At 45.0% G+C, this 16,793-nt stretch overlaps 1 long non-coding RNA gene across 1 annotated transcript; it reads right to left on the bottom strand.

The window, feature by feature from the left end:
* Nucleotides 1–1,205: 1,205 nt before the first annotated feature.
* Nucleotides 1,206–12,517, bottom strand: LOC144131782 (uncharacterized). The gene is made up of 4 exons (XR_013314713.1): nt 12,326–12,517; nt 9,163–9,372; nt 5,758–5,904; nt 1,206–2,032 (listed from the first exon to the last, which is right to left on the bottom strand). It is a non-coding gene; the product is annotated as an uncharacterized LOC144131782 (long non-coding RNA).
* Nucleotides 12,518–16,793: the final 4,276 nt, after the last annotated feature.

Genomic DNA, 16,793 nt, shown 5'->3' with positions numbered 1-16,793 from the left:
TACGAGAGATAATTTGATTCAGTGAAAACCTCAGAAGTCATGCAGGCATTCTGCAATCAAGGTGTAGAAAATGCTGATGAGAAAATACTGGAAGATAAGTAACTGTAATGCCGGCACAGCTACCAGAGCCATCTATAAAGTCAGCAATAAAATTCTAATAAAGCAGGGTGCCAGGCAGGGAAACACAATTTCGTCATTGTTATTCAACGCCAGTTTAGAGGTGGTACTCCGAGGCCTGTATTGGGAACTGTGAGGCTTAAGAGTTTACGGCGCATACTTAAATAATATGCGATTCACTGATGACATTGCCTTGCTGAGTCAGTCACTCAGGAGATGAAGTGGAATGCATATTCAAAGAGTTAAGACAGGCAAAATAAGATCCAGAAAACCAAAGTAAGGTACAACAGCGGAGCAAAGGAAAAGAAGTCTTGAGCAAGGGAACAGAGGTTCCAGCGAGGTGCTGGAAGTGCTAAGGGATTCAACAGCTTATGGCAGGTAGTGACCGCTGATCCGGGTCATGAGAAAGAAGAAAATTTGGGGGGGGGGGCAGTGACAATCTAAACTGCATGAGGCGATGGCCTTTCCGAGCGACTTTGGCTGCTACTGTTGGAGCATCTGTGCATTATAATTATAATTGTCAATTGTTATCACTTATCAATTACTAATTACTAAATCCGGCGTTTTTCCGTCCATTGTTTTTTTTCTCTGTGCTGTGACGACCTCGGGTGGACATGGCGTAACACCGTTCTTTCGACACAATTTATTGATATTTTTCACTATAATCAATCACTCTACAGTAATCAATCTTGGCATCTAGGGTCATTCTTCCCCTCCTCTATCTGATGCAACCATACTTTCCCTCATACCTTCATTAATTCCGGAGTTATTTCACTATGCTCTGACGACTTCCGGTGGATGTAACGTCCCACTCTTCCCGTGGCTATATCGACGTCGGCACAATTTTGACATTCTTGGCTATAATTAATTACCTGTTATTCTACCGCCATGAAGATTTCTTTCTAGGGTTATTTTTTCCTCTCGTATACGAAGCAAATATTATTTTTCTCCTTTTCATTTATTGGTTCCAACTAAACGAACAGTCACAGACGGACGGCTACGGTCGCGGCCACGAGCATGTGCCTTCAAAGGATTTCGCCTTAATAACTAGTAGAACAAAAATGGGGTGGAGCGTATGTGGCTGGTTCTCTAAGATCATTAATTTAAATTTTCCAACATCCCTTAAATGCAAGGTATACAACAGCTTTATCTTACCGGTTTTCATTTGGGGGCATATTTCTGGAAGCTAACGCAAGAGGTTCAGAGGTTCAGCTCATGTTAAAGTCAACGCGGCGAACTATGAATAGAAAAATAATGGGTTTTTGTAACGTTAGGAAACCTGAAGCGGGCGGAGTTGGTGAGGGAACAAATGTGGGTTAATGACATCCTAGTATGTATTAAGAGGAAGAAATGGGCTTGGGCAAGGCATGTATTGACACGCGGTTTTGAAGAGAAGGCAAGCGTAACAGTGGGCGGCAAAATGTTTGGTGGGCGGAAGAAAATAAGTTTGCGGGGATACGGTGGCGGCAGCTGGCATAGAATGGGTTAATTAGAGAAGAATTTACAAGGCCTTTGCGCTTCACGGCGTGTGGTCAGGCTGATGATGATGATATGAAGATGGGATACCTTTGTAAACAACAGAACATGAAATGAAAAAGCTTGGATATTGACAAATAATAGTAACGGCGTAGAAGGAGGTAAGCAGACAATAGGTTTCCTGCAGGTGCTTGGGTCAGAGCGCTGGATGGGCCTCCTAGTGCGCGTAGACTTTCTGCCTCCGTGCTCGGAAGGTGATGTTTGCTGAGGTGATGTGTTCACACACTTGTCGGTATTGATTTGCCTTTCTTCATTCTTCTTTTCTGGCGAAGTCTCTGTAAGGCATGTTATCTCCAGGCTCTCTTGTTTTTAATGTCCATTCAGGTTTTGAGTGTTCGAGGCAAGCGCTGTTGATTCTGATATCTTGGGCTCGAATGACCTAGTACATAGAAAATGAGTAAAATATTTCCAAAATCAGGTTAATCCTTAAACCCACGACATTATTACTTTGCGCTGAACTCACATTGCAAGGCTAGAGAGCAGAAAGGCGAGCTAAGCGAATAAATTTCGTATTAAGAAACATGGACAGGATGCATTTTGCGGTAACACTGTAAGAACGAAATAAAACCCATGAAAGGGCCTTTGCCATTCGATCTTAAACTTAAGCACTTCTAATGTAAATATTAATGTTGTGAATGTGGTGAAATTTTCGCATAGAGACGCCAAATTTCAAGAGTGAGCTGTGGGGAAGCTACAACAAGAGCGAAACTATGGGAAAGCATTCAATGCTCTGAGAAGCACTCTCGCATTCTCAAGATGGTACCATCGCAGTTTACGTGCGCATTCTCTCCGGGCGACAACATTTTGCGCTTTGCACATCGTGCCACGTCTGCTAAATTCTTCCTGGCCGCCTACTTTTTGCTTTCTTTGTTTACTTTACTCGGGGAATGAACGCAGGGTGGGCTTGTAAATCCGTGAGAGCGCTACATTTTATATTATTGTTAGTTGCGGAAAGCAAATGCCACGTTTCACGCAGATTTGCAAGACTGAATGTAGGTGTTAATACCGATCCTGCAACAGAACAGCACAGAATAAACTTGCAGGGCACTAAGAAATGCTTATGTACTATGAATTGGAAAGCATTTGTCTGTCATCGCGGGCTACTATATAAATATATGTGTTCACTAATTAGTACTACTTATTAAGTAGTACTAATATCTGAAAGGCCTTTTCAGTGAAGATGTTTACGACAAAGATCTTAGGGTGAAAGCCTTTCGGAAGAGCCACTACAAATGCGCGTTCAAATAAAGCACATGTAGCAGGCAAAGGCGGGCTATTTGGTGGTTAACAATTGAGTGCTTATAGCAACAGCGCCAAACAACGAGGGACGAAGAGAAGAAAGCACAGGAAAAAGCGCGGAATTTCAACTGAGGTTTACTACAAGGCAAACCACATTTATACAAGATTCGTAATCAGACCTGATAGACAGCAGACACCAACACGTTATAGCTTCGTTCTTTGCAAAACAGGGGTGGCGTACTAAATACCCCTCGAATGTAGGAATTGTTACATAGGAAGTCTGCAGGCATAGGGTGGTCGCAGCTGTCATAGGAGAGGGTTAATTGGAACGACATGGCAGAGGTCTCTGCCCTGCGGAGGGTATAATCAGGCTGATGATGACAAAGAATGAGCAATCGAAAAAGGGTCACCGCGGAAACCCCGAGGAGGAGGGTTAACAAGGAATGAGAACACAGCGATTGCGGAGAGCATCCGCGCAAGACGGCTACTGCGTGAAGCATTTGGAATAGGGCTACCGTGGAAACAAAAGAGTCTCTGTTCGCGGTGTACCCCAGGGTGCGCTACTGTCACCAACGCTGTTCAATATTGCCTTCATTCCCCTTGCACGGCGCTTAAATGATGTCCCTGACGTTAAGTTCTTACTGTACACCGATGATATCACGGAGTGGAGCGCTCACCATGACCTGCTAACTCAAGCGGCGGCCCTGCAGTCAGCCTTAGATAGTACCGGCAATTATGTTATGTCTGTCGGCCTAGAGCTTTCCGTGAACAAAACTGTGTTCACATCAGTGGCCAAAAACTGGGGACGCCGTAAACTCGCTGTGACGCTAATCCATATCTAGCTTTCTGAAACCCCGCTTCAAGAATCTTGGACATTAAAAATTTTGCTTTTGTCGACACATAACTCCGGAACGGGCATTGCCTGGCTTTCTCTAGCAAAAAAAAAAAAAGCAAGCGTTTCAGACTTTGGGTTTAATCAGAGGTGTAGCTCCCAAAACCGGCAGCGCTTGCTCCCATGTCACACAACATTTGGTGAAAGCGGTTTTGCAACCGGCCTCATTTACCAAGCGCAGTTCCAAAACTTATCCAGGGCTCAACGGGATTGTCTGGGAGCCGTCAATCGTGAGGCTGTGACAACTATCGCTTGCCTTCCCCGCATCTCAGCGATCGTGCCACTTCAAGAAATTGCTCAGCTTACGCCCTTGACGAGCTTCTGCACCAGCGCCGTGATGCTCGTAGGCTTAAGGCCACCCTTTTGCACTCATTTTGCACAAAATGGCGCCCGCTTGCGCGCGTCGAGTGCGGTCGAGCGCGTCGTTCAGGCGAAGGAGACTGATTCAGCCAATCGGATAGCGACCTCACGTCGTGCACAAAGTAACGAATAGGACTGCGCATTGGAACTTTTTTTGACGCGTTTTTTTCTTTGGCCAATGAACAGGCGTGGATCATGGTGGCGGGAATTCAAAGAAAGAAAGCTTCTCTTTCATTTGAGATAAAGATGATGCAGTAGCTTCCTTGGAACAGGAGCTGCGCGAAGCGTGAAAATTGCCATTTTGGCACGGATTTCGGCTCAAGTTTGGTGAACTGCGACAATTAAATTGTTCTTGCAGGCAAAATACTGAACTTAGAACTGAGAAATTTGCAGAACGAGCTGGAGACTTTGAAAATGACGTTTTCAAAAAATCAATTTTGTGGCTATTTTTCTGTTTCAAAGACCCGCGTCCCCCTTTAACTGGCCCACGTGGGCGAGCACTGAGCCGTCTAGGTGACGTCACCTTTTGACAGCATAACAACCAACTTACCGGATTGTGAACAAGCTGCTCAATGAGGCGGGTGGCAGTTCATCTAATTATCCGTCTCGCTAGGTTCCTCGGAAAGGGCAGCTTTGGTCTCAGAAGCCACACCAACGGCAGCAGCTACCATCTTAGGGAAATAGCGCATTGCTTAACTGCTGTACCATTGCATCAGCAGCAGTAAGAGGACTAGCAGGCTCGCGGTCTGTGAATGGTAAGTATAGAACGACGAATTCCGCATATATGTACATTAACCCAATACTGCCACCCGAACAACTTCTGTCCGGAAATAAAAAATCCGAATGCCAGAGCACAAGTGAATAAAAGAAATTCTAGGGCGTCTAACCACCATAAAGAACCCGCAATTTTTTTTTACGTGTTATACAAGTGAACGTTGTGGGCACGGGTTGGCTCGGGATTTCTCCACAGTAGAGCCAAGCGCACCGATAAAATTGCACAGAAGAAACTTCGTGATCCCCATTAAACTGAGATTATTACCTCGTCTACTGAAGTTATTCTGAAGTCAATACGTAATCCGCAGAGAATATCATTCCTTGATCAGCCAGTTCAATAGGCGGCGGGCTTCCATCCCGCCACCCATGCTAACATGTTTTTCTTTTGTGTCCTGTCAACCCGAAATCCTAAAGCGCAAATATTGCTCAGATACTGCTGGGAAAATCAGTCCTGACTGCCTAGTCGCTCGCCCCACCGCCACATTGCTAGCAAAATAGACGCCTCTTGCAATGCAGGTCGCTGTTAAACTTGCCTACGTTTCATTCTTTCACGAAGATGTGAGGAGATGCGTGATCCGCTGTCACGTGTGCTTCTCTCTTTATGACACGCATGTTTTTCATACAACGTCCAGGCTTTCTAGAAAACGAAGATGTGTTTTTTAACCTCAGAAGCATCGCTAGTTCTGCGCCCTTCTTGTACTCTAGCTTCCCTTGCGAGTTTAGTTGCGGTAACGTAGTACTAGCAAGCGTGGTTATAAAAGAAAGATGCTTAAGCAAAACGCCATCGGCAAGTTAGAAGCACCAGGATTAAGGATAAGAAGAAACAGGCTGCGAGTTACCTTTTACCATGTTTTCTTTTCTGACGACTAGATTCGGCCTCCTTTGCGTCTACGGGCGTATAGGGCTCCGTGTTGGCAGTGACACTGTGCGGCGCCTCCGCAGGTTGTGTTTTCCGTTTCAGCTGATACTCACAATGAAAGCTTGACCTGGTGGAAAAAAAAAGTGGATGATTTTACAAAGTTAATTTCATGGTAGAGCGAGATTAGGTAGATGTCTCTTGTATTCAGAAAGTGAACAAGGGAGGGGAAAGCCTCAGGGAGACAAGCACCCTGAGGCTTTTCCCTCTCTTGTTTGTGAATATCAAAAGTGAAGTGTTATTGAAAACACCTTGATTCACTGTTGATTTAACTAAAGCCTAAAGACCTTTCCCGGAAGGCATTTACCATAAAGGCCTTCGACCTAAAGGCTTTCTGCTATAACTACCCTTTGCCTAAAGGCATTTGACCTAAAGGTATTTAACCCAAAGGCCTCTGAATTGAATGACTTTACTATGATGGAATTTACCTTGCAGACCTTTACTCAGGCATTCACTGAGTTTGAGGCCTCCCAGGAGTACATAGCAGGCAGGTGTCCCTCAACCCGATGGGCAGTTGGGCCACCTGCTACAAAGCAGGCTTCAGACAAGTACGCACATACGTGTGCCTCAAAATCGGGAAATGCGCCTAGTGGTGCTGCCGAAAAAATTCGAGGGGACACTTATGCTCAGCCTTAAAGGGACATCGAAACACTGTTTGAACGGATGCCGGTTACACTTCAAGTGGATTCTTTATGTCGCACAGAAGCTGGCTCAAAAAAAATTATGAGAATCGATGCATAAGAAGGGGAGTTATTCAATGAAGAAAAAAAGGCTGCCCTAAACTCTATTTTCGCGCAGCTTCCCATTCCCATTTCACTCTCCTAATGACGACACTTAGTGCGACCAATCAAAATAGCCTATCTGAGCACGTGGCGGAAGTTTGCACTTCATGGTTGCCTGTTCTATGTAACTCGTTCATGCCAAGACTGGCAAAACCGTTTGCATAATTGCAACAACCATGTGAACGCCCCGCTCACCCAGCGATACTTCATCGTCCCGTCGACGGCGCAGAAGGGAACACTGACCAGTGACGTTCCCTTATTTATGTATCCGAACTCGAGCGCGAGATACCGCGATGGTGTGACAACCTGCGCAAGATATCAGACACATTTAGCATAGCGCGTACCGCTACTGCTTACCGCCTACCGTCGCCCGTCGCTCTTAACGCGCTCGTTGGTCACGGCGAGCAAGGAGCGCGCGCTGTTGACGGGAACGTGGCGCCATCTGGCGCAACCACCCGGTGATCCTCCACAAGCTGACGATGCGCACTGTCTGCTAAATGTGAAACGAACTCTTCCTTCCTTCGGACCGAAACGAACGCTTGCAGAGTTCAATGGCTCGATCGGATCGATTCCGCAAAGCCACTCTCAGGTACATAGAGAGCAGCCATAAGTGTTGAGTGCTAGGTAGTACGATGTTTACAAAGAGGCGCAAAGTCCTTCGATGCAAAATGTAGCCAGAGCCTCTGGTGGTGTATTTTTGTTTTACTTGGTTTGCAGTGCTTTTATCTAAGGCAAACAAGTTGGTTTTGTTAATGTAATATAAAAGGCAAAAACTTGAAAAACGTATATCTTGTTATTAACACAATTTGCAGTATATTTACTCTTTGTCCAGACATCGAGCTCCCACGAAGTGATGTCATACCCGCTGCTAAAACCGCCAGTGTATGGTGACACCGTCAGCGCCACGAATTTGCTTTTGCGAGCTAATCAAAATATTAATAACCACAGTATGCACAGCAGTACTGATGCTAATAGTATAACTATAACTCATTCTATGCAACCAACAGGCAAAAATATGCACTGAAAATGTGTTTCAGGGCCCCTTTAAGGGTGCGATTTGATAACGCTGATGTGTTATTGTCCGTATTTGGGGAACGTGTCATTTTCTACTACACTTACATCATGACCGGGAGCACTAACACTGCTCCTGAGGAACTGGCGCGGCGGTTAAACGATTATGCGGTGCACCACTACCACGGCAGGAGGCTGTTTCAAAAACACCGCCACAGGTGGTGCCTGTGAGACAGAGGCTCGTCATTCTTAGCAGCCTCTCGAGAACAGTTAGTAATTTAAATACTACATGCCACAGAGGGAAGGTTCTGATGACGTGAAAAAGAGACCTCTGGGGATTTTCTTGTGAATTTGTCGCTTACACCTCCGTTTACGACGACAATGGATCTGCCGCTCAACAGGGAATTTAATCTTGTCGCGTCAAAAAGTCCTAGACACATGCCATATTCCCTAAATCAATACATGAACAGGGACCCCTAGGTGGCTGTTTATTCTCTATTCTAACGCTTCATCGCATGAATAACAGAGTTCTCAGGCTACAGCTTTGTATTTTGTTTTACAGAAAGAAATACATCTACTTCATCGTCATGCAACATGTGACTGCAAAAAAAGTGAAGTGAAACTCTTTCAAAATTATTCTTAATGCTCATTGCGCGTGCTGGGGCGTGAAAGGAATTCCCCATGTTCCATGTTCTTGGAATTCCGTGCCCGCGCTCGAAAAAAATTTCATAGCCTTTTTTTCCCCTAAAGCTTACATCCTCCTTCGGAAAAGTGAAGAAATGATTACGGACACCTCTGGCAGGTGCTGTATCCTCTACTAAAATAATTTTTCGTATTTTCTTGAAATTTTCTTCTGCTATCCGTTTAATGTGTGGTGCGGTTTGCAACCGGCTTCCACTAAAAACAAGTGCACTATATGCAATTAGAGAACATAACGCTAGTCAGGGAGTAATTGAGCAGTCAATCCGCTTTGCTTGGCCTATATCTTTAGGCAGCGCTAAATCAGTGTATGCCAGTAAAGATGAACGAACTGCCACTGCCTTTTCGGGCCATTCGTTAATTCGCCCAATTGTTTTATTCAGGGAGCTGCGGGTAAGGTTAATGCTGTTTTCCACAAAGCCAGGTACGTAGTTCTTCAACTGATGGCTGCCAGAGGATTGAAATAAAGGATTGTATTTATTTTAATAACGCCAAGAATTGAGAGCAATGCAGGAGTGATCGACCAAGCAGATGAATACCAAACAAATTTTCAATAAATGATAATAAGGGATCCTAACTTGACAGTGCAGAGGAATACCAAACTAAGTTTCATAAAGCAACATTATTATACCCTAACTGAACAGTGCATCGTTTTGTCGCAGTAAGAGCTTTGGCAGTGCAGTCTATTTATGTACGAGTGCAAACCGGCATCGAGCTGCTCTGCCTCTCTCTCTTTTATTTATATTAGTCTGTACCGCAATTCAGAAAAGCTAGCTCACAATTATGATTCGAGTGCCATCAGGCAACAAAACTCCAAGGGCTCATTGGTAACTTACATGCTTCGGCACCTCTGCAGCGACTTCCTCAGGACCAGAACCGGGACGGCCAACAGACCCACCGCCAGAAAGAGGTCGGTCGTATGTCCAAAAACACTCCGCCATGGTGCTGTGGTATTCGATCATCTGTGCCAGGGATGTGGCCAGGGATACGGCTCCTCTTGCAAAAACAACCGCCGGACCACACGGCCTACTCCTCATTAAGAGCACCTGATATAAAATAGAGACATTACAAAGCTTTGTACATTGCAATGAAGACATTTTTGTTGTGTTAAAGGATTCCCACTGCGAAAAAATGACTCGTTAGAAGGTAGTCTAAAACAGTCGCTTTTCTTCCAGTTATGATTTCTCGCTGCCTTCCTGTTAATTAAAGTTAAGGAAAAGCAACGCAGCATTGGATTAGACTTTTTGCAGTGCTATAGGACGCTCGAAGTTTCTTCACTTCACAGGCGAAGTTCAATTTATATCATGACGGCAATAATATTTTAAGGCGTAAGCCTTTCTTGGCTCATGAGTGGCGTGGACGGAAGTTGTAGACGAAAGTTTGTAGATTGAAGTTGTCCGCATGAACGGACAATCTTGAGTTGTGTGGTGAATGAAACAAAAATGTAAAAGTTCATTAAGCAACAGGTCTTGAGCAACAGATAAGTAATGAAATAAAGTAACACAAAATAAAAATAAACAAAATAATCAATATTAAATAAATATAAGTAACTATATTTCCGAAAATGAAAAAAGAGGAAGAAAGAGAGGACATTCATAAGCAGACTTGAATACAATCGTGTATTTTGCTAACATTTTTGAATACATGTTCCAGCTGCAGGGCCTAAAAGGTGATGTTTTTGTAGATGACAGCGCTTCACTTTTCCCGGCTCAAACTATATTCTTCAACCACTATGTGTCTCAGGAGAGGAAGAAAGAAATAAAGAGGCACAGGGAAGTCAGAGATGTTAACCAGAAGGTTGTTCTGGTGGTGTACTCTGCACTGGGGAAAACGGATGCGGGGATTGCAATGGGAAAGAGGGAAGGGGCCAGGGGCAGAGTTACAACTTGTCCCTCAGGTCAGTCGTTCTCAGGAAGCAAAACAGTGTCTTGCAGGCCTTGAGTGCAGTCGATTGCAGTGGCCACGGTCCGAGGACAATATACATTGTTATAGGGCGACGATCGAGGCTGCCCAGCTGGCAAAACGCAGCGTACGTCTTTTGGTGGCCAAAGCAGAGCACCGACCAAAGAGATTTGCAATTGCTTCTTCAAAGCCACTTCCTTCACAAGCAGGGCTGTCTGCCATCCAAATCCGAAACATGTATTCTTTTGTAAAGGCAGCACCGAGCGATAGACGGCAAAGCAAGGTTGGTTCACGGTGCGGTATAATTTGGGCAAGACAACGGTTGAAAAACTGACCAGTGTGGCTCAATATCAATGGAATGAACGTTGATGCAACCAATATGTCGTCTTGCTTTGAAGTATATTTCCTGTGTGAAGCTTCGCGAGAACCTAAATGTGGCACCGTATGACCAAATAAACAAATAGAAGTTGAGCTCACTAGGCCCCATGACCAAAATTTTGAATAACGTTCCTAGCTTCCCAGATCCTACTGTAAGCATGAGATCTGTGAGGTAGATTATGCTGTTCAGCGGTCGTTGCTCACACCCAATAGTGTCGCATAAAAGCTACTGCAATAAACCAAATGTATGGAAATGTTTTCAGTTTATTTATACTATATGTTCGACGTTCACCAAGTACCGAAACCGATCCCACACTGCGCGACCTTCGGCGGAAACGCTTACGAAGAATAAGGTCAATAATAAAAGTGAATGCATGTCACAGGCTTCTAGCGTTACAGCTGAAGCCTACTCGCCATACGCAGTTGCGCGTTTAGTATACTACCGGGCAGATTGCTTCGAAAATGTTGACGCTCGTCGTCAGTAGAAGGTGCCGTGAAGCAGTGTTGCGGGGCAGTGGAAGGAGCGACAGACCCGCTGTGATGAAAAGCTCATAGACCACTGGCTACATCAAAACTGGCGCTAGGCCCGACAGGCACGCAGTGATGTCAGCAACAGCCACTGCGCATAAGCTGCTGACCAGAACCTGGTTCCGGACAACCTTAGGAGCAGAAAACGAGCGATTGATTTGCATGCAAGAATTTTCAGTGGCTTAACTTGGCTAACCCTGGAATTCGGCGAAGAGCGAGGACGCTTCCTAGGCGCCCGGGGCTCGTCTATGGCAGCTCCGCTGCACACTCGCGAAAGCCGTTCTATATACCCTCACTACTACGTGGCTATGACGTGGTATCACACGGTCTTACGACACCCCGATCGGAGGTCATCGCTTGGCTTCACATCGGCACATAGGATCAAACAACAGGTCACTCATTGCCAAAAGCCGTGGGTCAAGGTCAGAGGTAAAGGGTTCGACACCAAAACTCCACCTCATATGGACATACATGCCTAACGTGGCTGGGCTGAAGGTCGTTCAAGGTCATTCTCCGGCCGATGCGACGACTGATTTACCTAGCCTAGTGAAGCTTTTCGCTTCAAAAAGTAGCACAGCTCATCAAGGCAAGACCCTGCTGCGACTGTACCCACAGAATGTAAATATGAGTTTCCTTCTTCGTTATATGTGCATGCAGTGCTCGTAAAGGTAAATTTCTTATGAAAAGACGGATGACAGGTGAAAGAAAGCATTGCCAGCAAGTTGAAAAATCACTTGTGGTGATGAGTGGAAAAAATTTGATTCCTCGTCGTAACTGCGTGAGCGTAAGATAAGACTCAATAGAGATAAGGTCTTTTTTTTTAAATATGCAGAGCCTTAGCGACGATGGGGTCGTAGAAACAGTACATTGTTGAGACCATGATCATTCGCTATCACCCACTGGAAGATTGCCATGATATACATATCGGGGCTCTGCGCTTTATGTCTCCCGTTCCAGCAAAAATAAACTGCATCTGAACAATCATAATTAGAATAGGAGATCTCCTTTAAAAGGTAGATACGTACCTGTGGAATTGAAATTGGTTTCTTATGTAATTATCTCTTATTATAATACAGGCATTACACGCACTTTACTTCCTAATACTTCTATAAGAAACAGATTTTGAGTGAACCCTGATGCAGTCCTGATATTTCTTGCAAGGGGCCATACACTAATTTTACTCTGACTCACCTCAGTAACATTGAACCCACGACTCATTTTCGGCCCGTCGTGTAGATTATGCACGGCGAGCTGAAGGTTGCGAGGATGGAGGACACTGGCGTTGCGGTAGCGTCTGCACGTCGAAGCGCTCGCTCCAAGTGTGAGCAGCAAGTCCCTCCACTCGATCGCATCCAGAGCTTCACATGTCTGGAACGCAGTTTCCGCTTGACCACGAATGTACGAGAGCAGAAGAAACTCGAAGACGCCTTCCACGATGCGGGCACCGATTCGGGCTACATGGGAAAAGTGGCCACCTTCATTGACGCAGTGTGTCCTGTCTACGAACATGCGTGCGTCAGTGCGTGTGGCACCAGGAAGGAAAGAAAGGCACTCGTCTCGATGACACACTTACACATTCTCAGCCTTTTGGAACGGGCCAGTAGGGGTAGGAGAATAGTCTTCAATGCAAACGGAGGGGCGTCGACGTGCCGCCTTTTGTATCTTCTTTTCGTCGTCTTCCCCTCCGCCCTAATCTCAAAATTCGAGACTTGACAAATGTGTATTATTATTTTAATAAGCAGGAAGACTGCGTCAACTACAAGACAATTGTCTATCCCATAAGTCTCCAAAACCACGTTCCTGTTCTCTTAATTTCACCCAGAAAATTTATCAGCCTCATCGTCGTAGTTTGCACCTCGGGAGGAATGTTTCCTTACCTCGACAGAGGAAGACGGAGAGGAAGAAATCATTATTCCAATAACGTTCTAACTTTTCTCAATTGTTTTGGCTTGGCTTCTTATCGTCTCGCTTGCCTTTGCTTGGAGTCCAAGCGAATCGGTGCAAAGCTACGGAGAAAAAAAAAGTGCTGGGCGCCAAATTTTACAGACCTCAGTTAGGTGAAGTCCTACAATAGGCTTCGTAAAGCAGGTCGCGTCGTAAAAAAATTGGCTGCTCTGTGAAAAGCTCGGACTTGAATATATTTGCCACACACAAGGACACGCCAATGAGATTGCGCATTTTTTTGTGGCTGTCTTTTTGCGAAGGATAGTCGATATTTATCCGCTAAAAGCGGAGACACGTGGCAGCGAATTGTTGCCGAATCATCCTCGTATCAGAGAAAACCAGCTGACCGGCATTCAATACCCTGAGCGTACAAAGCACACGAAGAGGAAAGATCAGTTTTTATCTGTATCAATTTCTGTTGCAATAATACTGCCGACTGATTTATGTACACAGATCCTAGCTATACATTCGTCGGAGGGGTTTGAATGCAGCTGGCGGCCCGGGGCGCGAATAACAATCCGCGGTTTCACCATATGCATGCAAGAATTTTTTTTATTTAAACTTCACAAGTGTGGGCTCCAGCCGCCGGCTAATACTACAGCCGTCGGCTGCGTTTGAGGAGCGCTTGGTTCAGAGACTTTTGTCCCCGACAGTACTTTCACACGCAATAATTTTACCTCAGGATATTTTATACAATAGTAGTGTGCTTCAAGAAAAAACGAAACAATGATTACAGAACAGAATGTATGTTCTAATATATTGCCAGGAATCTTTGTACCTTTTAATTAACGCTCGAAGCAACCAGGCTTAGGCTTAATTTGTTCGTTGGCGACGCTGGATACGACCGGACATCGCCAATCGTCGATGCTTCCAAATTGTTCCAGATTGTTTTGGCTGCTTTAGCGCCTTAACAAGATGGTTCCTTCCCAGCTTTAGACCGATCGCAACCGAGAGCGGCCAGCATTGTGTTGAGTGACCACCGAGCGCACTCATTGCTTTTGTCGCCGCCGAGTTATTCAGTTCTATGAGGGCGTGAGTTTCTCTTAGACGTCCCTTTCGCTCTTTTATTCACTGCCAGGGACCACTACATGACAATGTGCAGACCATCGTTCGCCTTCAACAATTTTTTCCGTTCTTTCTTAGGCAGAGCGCCCAGATCCATACGTAGTTTTTAATGCTATTAGCAGGTATGGTGCACGATATTTCAACTTGCTTAAGACCCCCCCCCCCCCCCCCCCCGCCCCCCGTTGTTCCCGTCTTCAAGGGCGGTGATAAAACTGCATTAAATAATTATCGGCCTATATCAATGATTCCAGTAATTTCTAAGGGCATTGAGAAAATAACGCATATGCGATTACTCTCATTCTTTAACCATTACCATTTGATTGCAGACTTTCAACATGGTTTTAGATAGCACCGCTCTACGGCAAGAGCCCTCCTGAGCCAAAAAGAAATAATTTCAGACGGATTAAGCTTTAAACATATGACACTAGGCATATACATCATTTCTCTAAGGTTTTTGATTTAATTAATCATTCCATCCTGCTTAACAAATTAGAAATGTATGATGTACTTGGAACCGCCCACATGCTTTTAATATCTTATCTGTCTCACAGGTCACAGTTCGTAGATGCCAATAGCGCAATATCTTCAAGGAAGCCAGTTACCACTGGTGTGCCGCAAGGAAGCATTTTGGGCCCACTTTTATTTTTAATTTACATAAATGACATTTCACGCTGCACAGATAACGCTACATTCGTTTCGTATGCCGATGACACAACATTTTTATTACAGGCAACGTGGAAACACACAGAAATAAACGCTAATAAGACGCTGTCTGACTTAGAACGCTGGTGCGCGATAAACTGCTTAAAAATCTACCATAAGAAAACAAAAGTAATCTTGTACACGCGTAGAGGAAAGTTGTTGACAACTAATATGAATTTGAGTCTGAGCAGTGAACACTTAGAGATAGTCGATTCTGTTAATATCTTTGGGGTGCGTTTTTCAAAGCACCTTACCTGGAATGAGCATGTTGATCACCTGCTATCAAAATTGTCACCTGCCATTGGTGTCATTGCTCGTCTGCGTCGCATTCTCCCGACCAAGGTAAAAATAATGTTGTACAATGCTCTGGTGGTATCTGTCATGCAGTACTGCACCATGTGGGGCACAACTGGTGTGACAAACTTTAAAAATCTACATTTGCTACAAAAAAGAGCTGTGCGTTACATAGCTGATGTCCATTATACGTACTCCACAGAACCAATTTTTTCTAAATATGAAATTCTTCCTGTGCTTTGTTTTATAATTATAGGTTGATGTTGTGCTACAAAATTTCGCAAAAATTCGCATTGATGATACAATTCACCTCGCTAAACTCCGAGAGAGTACAAATATTCGTCCGACCCCACATAAAGAAATGTGGTTCGTACCCAGCCCGAGAACTTCCTATGATGAACAATCGTTATCTTATACATTACCTTCGCTGTTAAACTTATTAGAGCAACAAAATTTAGATCCCTCGAGAAACCGAAACTCTCGCATTAAACGTTTTTGTCAACTTATTTATTTGCAAGACTAGACCATGCCTCTTTATTCTCCTATTTTATTCACCACTGTTGCCTATGTGTGTTGATTATTCATATTACCTTTTTTTGTCTGATTGCTTGCCGTCTTGTTTCACTCTGTATTACCCGTTGCTTTGTGATGATTTTTTATTTCTTGTGTATGACTGGCCGTCATCTTGCTCTCATGCCAACTTGCAAGGAGTCGGGACCTTGTCAAGCTGTCCGAGATTTTAGTCCCGTACTCCTTTTCTAAGGAAATAAAATGATTGATTAAAGGATTGATCATTGCTAAGGAAAAATTGCAAAGCCCGTACCTCCATGTACCATATGCTATACGCTAGTTGTAATAATGTTTTTACGTTGTACGTCCCTACAAATGCTCACTTTGTATCTACACTTTCATTACCACGCCTGTTTTTGAGAGTGAAAACATTGCTTCTCTAGGCTAGAACTATCGAGAATTGCGCGCCAGTGACTTTCGTTTCCTCCGTTGCTGAAACACGTGACTGATTTCATGGTGCCTTTGAATGTACTGGGGATGTACTGAATGATTCCCTGGAAAGTGCAGTGCATTGGACACAGTCGTCTGCAAGACAGTCCGGAGTCCATCTTGAATCATAACTGTGGTCTAGCCTAAAACGCTGCGCTCGAATGACTGATTTTTGTTTGTTTTGTAGCAATAGCTACATTACGGTAGCATTTTGAGCCTTCAGCGTGACGGCTCCGTGCGGCGTGGCGAGCGGCGTGGCCACGCTGTCCCGTGGTTGGTCACGTGGTGCGGAGCAGGTGCAGTGGCTGGTCACGTGGTTCGTCACGTGGTTGGTCACGTGGTGCGGAGCAGGTGTTGTGGCTGGTCACGTGATTAGTCACGTGGTTGGTCCCGTGACCAGCCACGTGGTGCGGAGCAGCTGCTGCTGCCATCGGCGCGGCGCGCCGGGGAATCCGAGGTGCAACAGCTGTGCGCATGCGCCGCGTCAAGTGGGGCGAAGATGAAGAACCAACAAACAGCGACACGGAGCGGTGAAAGACTGACTTTACACTTCAGCTGAGCAAGTTCCACTCGGCCGGCTGTAGAGTTCGCATCCATCCAGGTTTAACCAGAGCTAAACCACCGCCAATTTTCTTTTGATGGGAAGATAAATTCC

The sequence above is a fragment of the Amblyomma americanum genome, chromosome 1 (assembly GCF_052857255.1).
Source record: "Amblyomma americanum isolate KBUSLIRL-KWMA chromosome 1, ASM5285725v1, whole genome shotgun sequence".
Taxonomy (NCBI): domain Eukaryota; kingdom Metazoa; phylum Arthropoda; class Arachnida; order Ixodida; family Ixodidae; genus Amblyomma; species Amblyomma americanum.
Note: the sequence above shows the minus strand (reverse complement) of the source record. Positions and strands in the feature narration are given on the sequence as shown.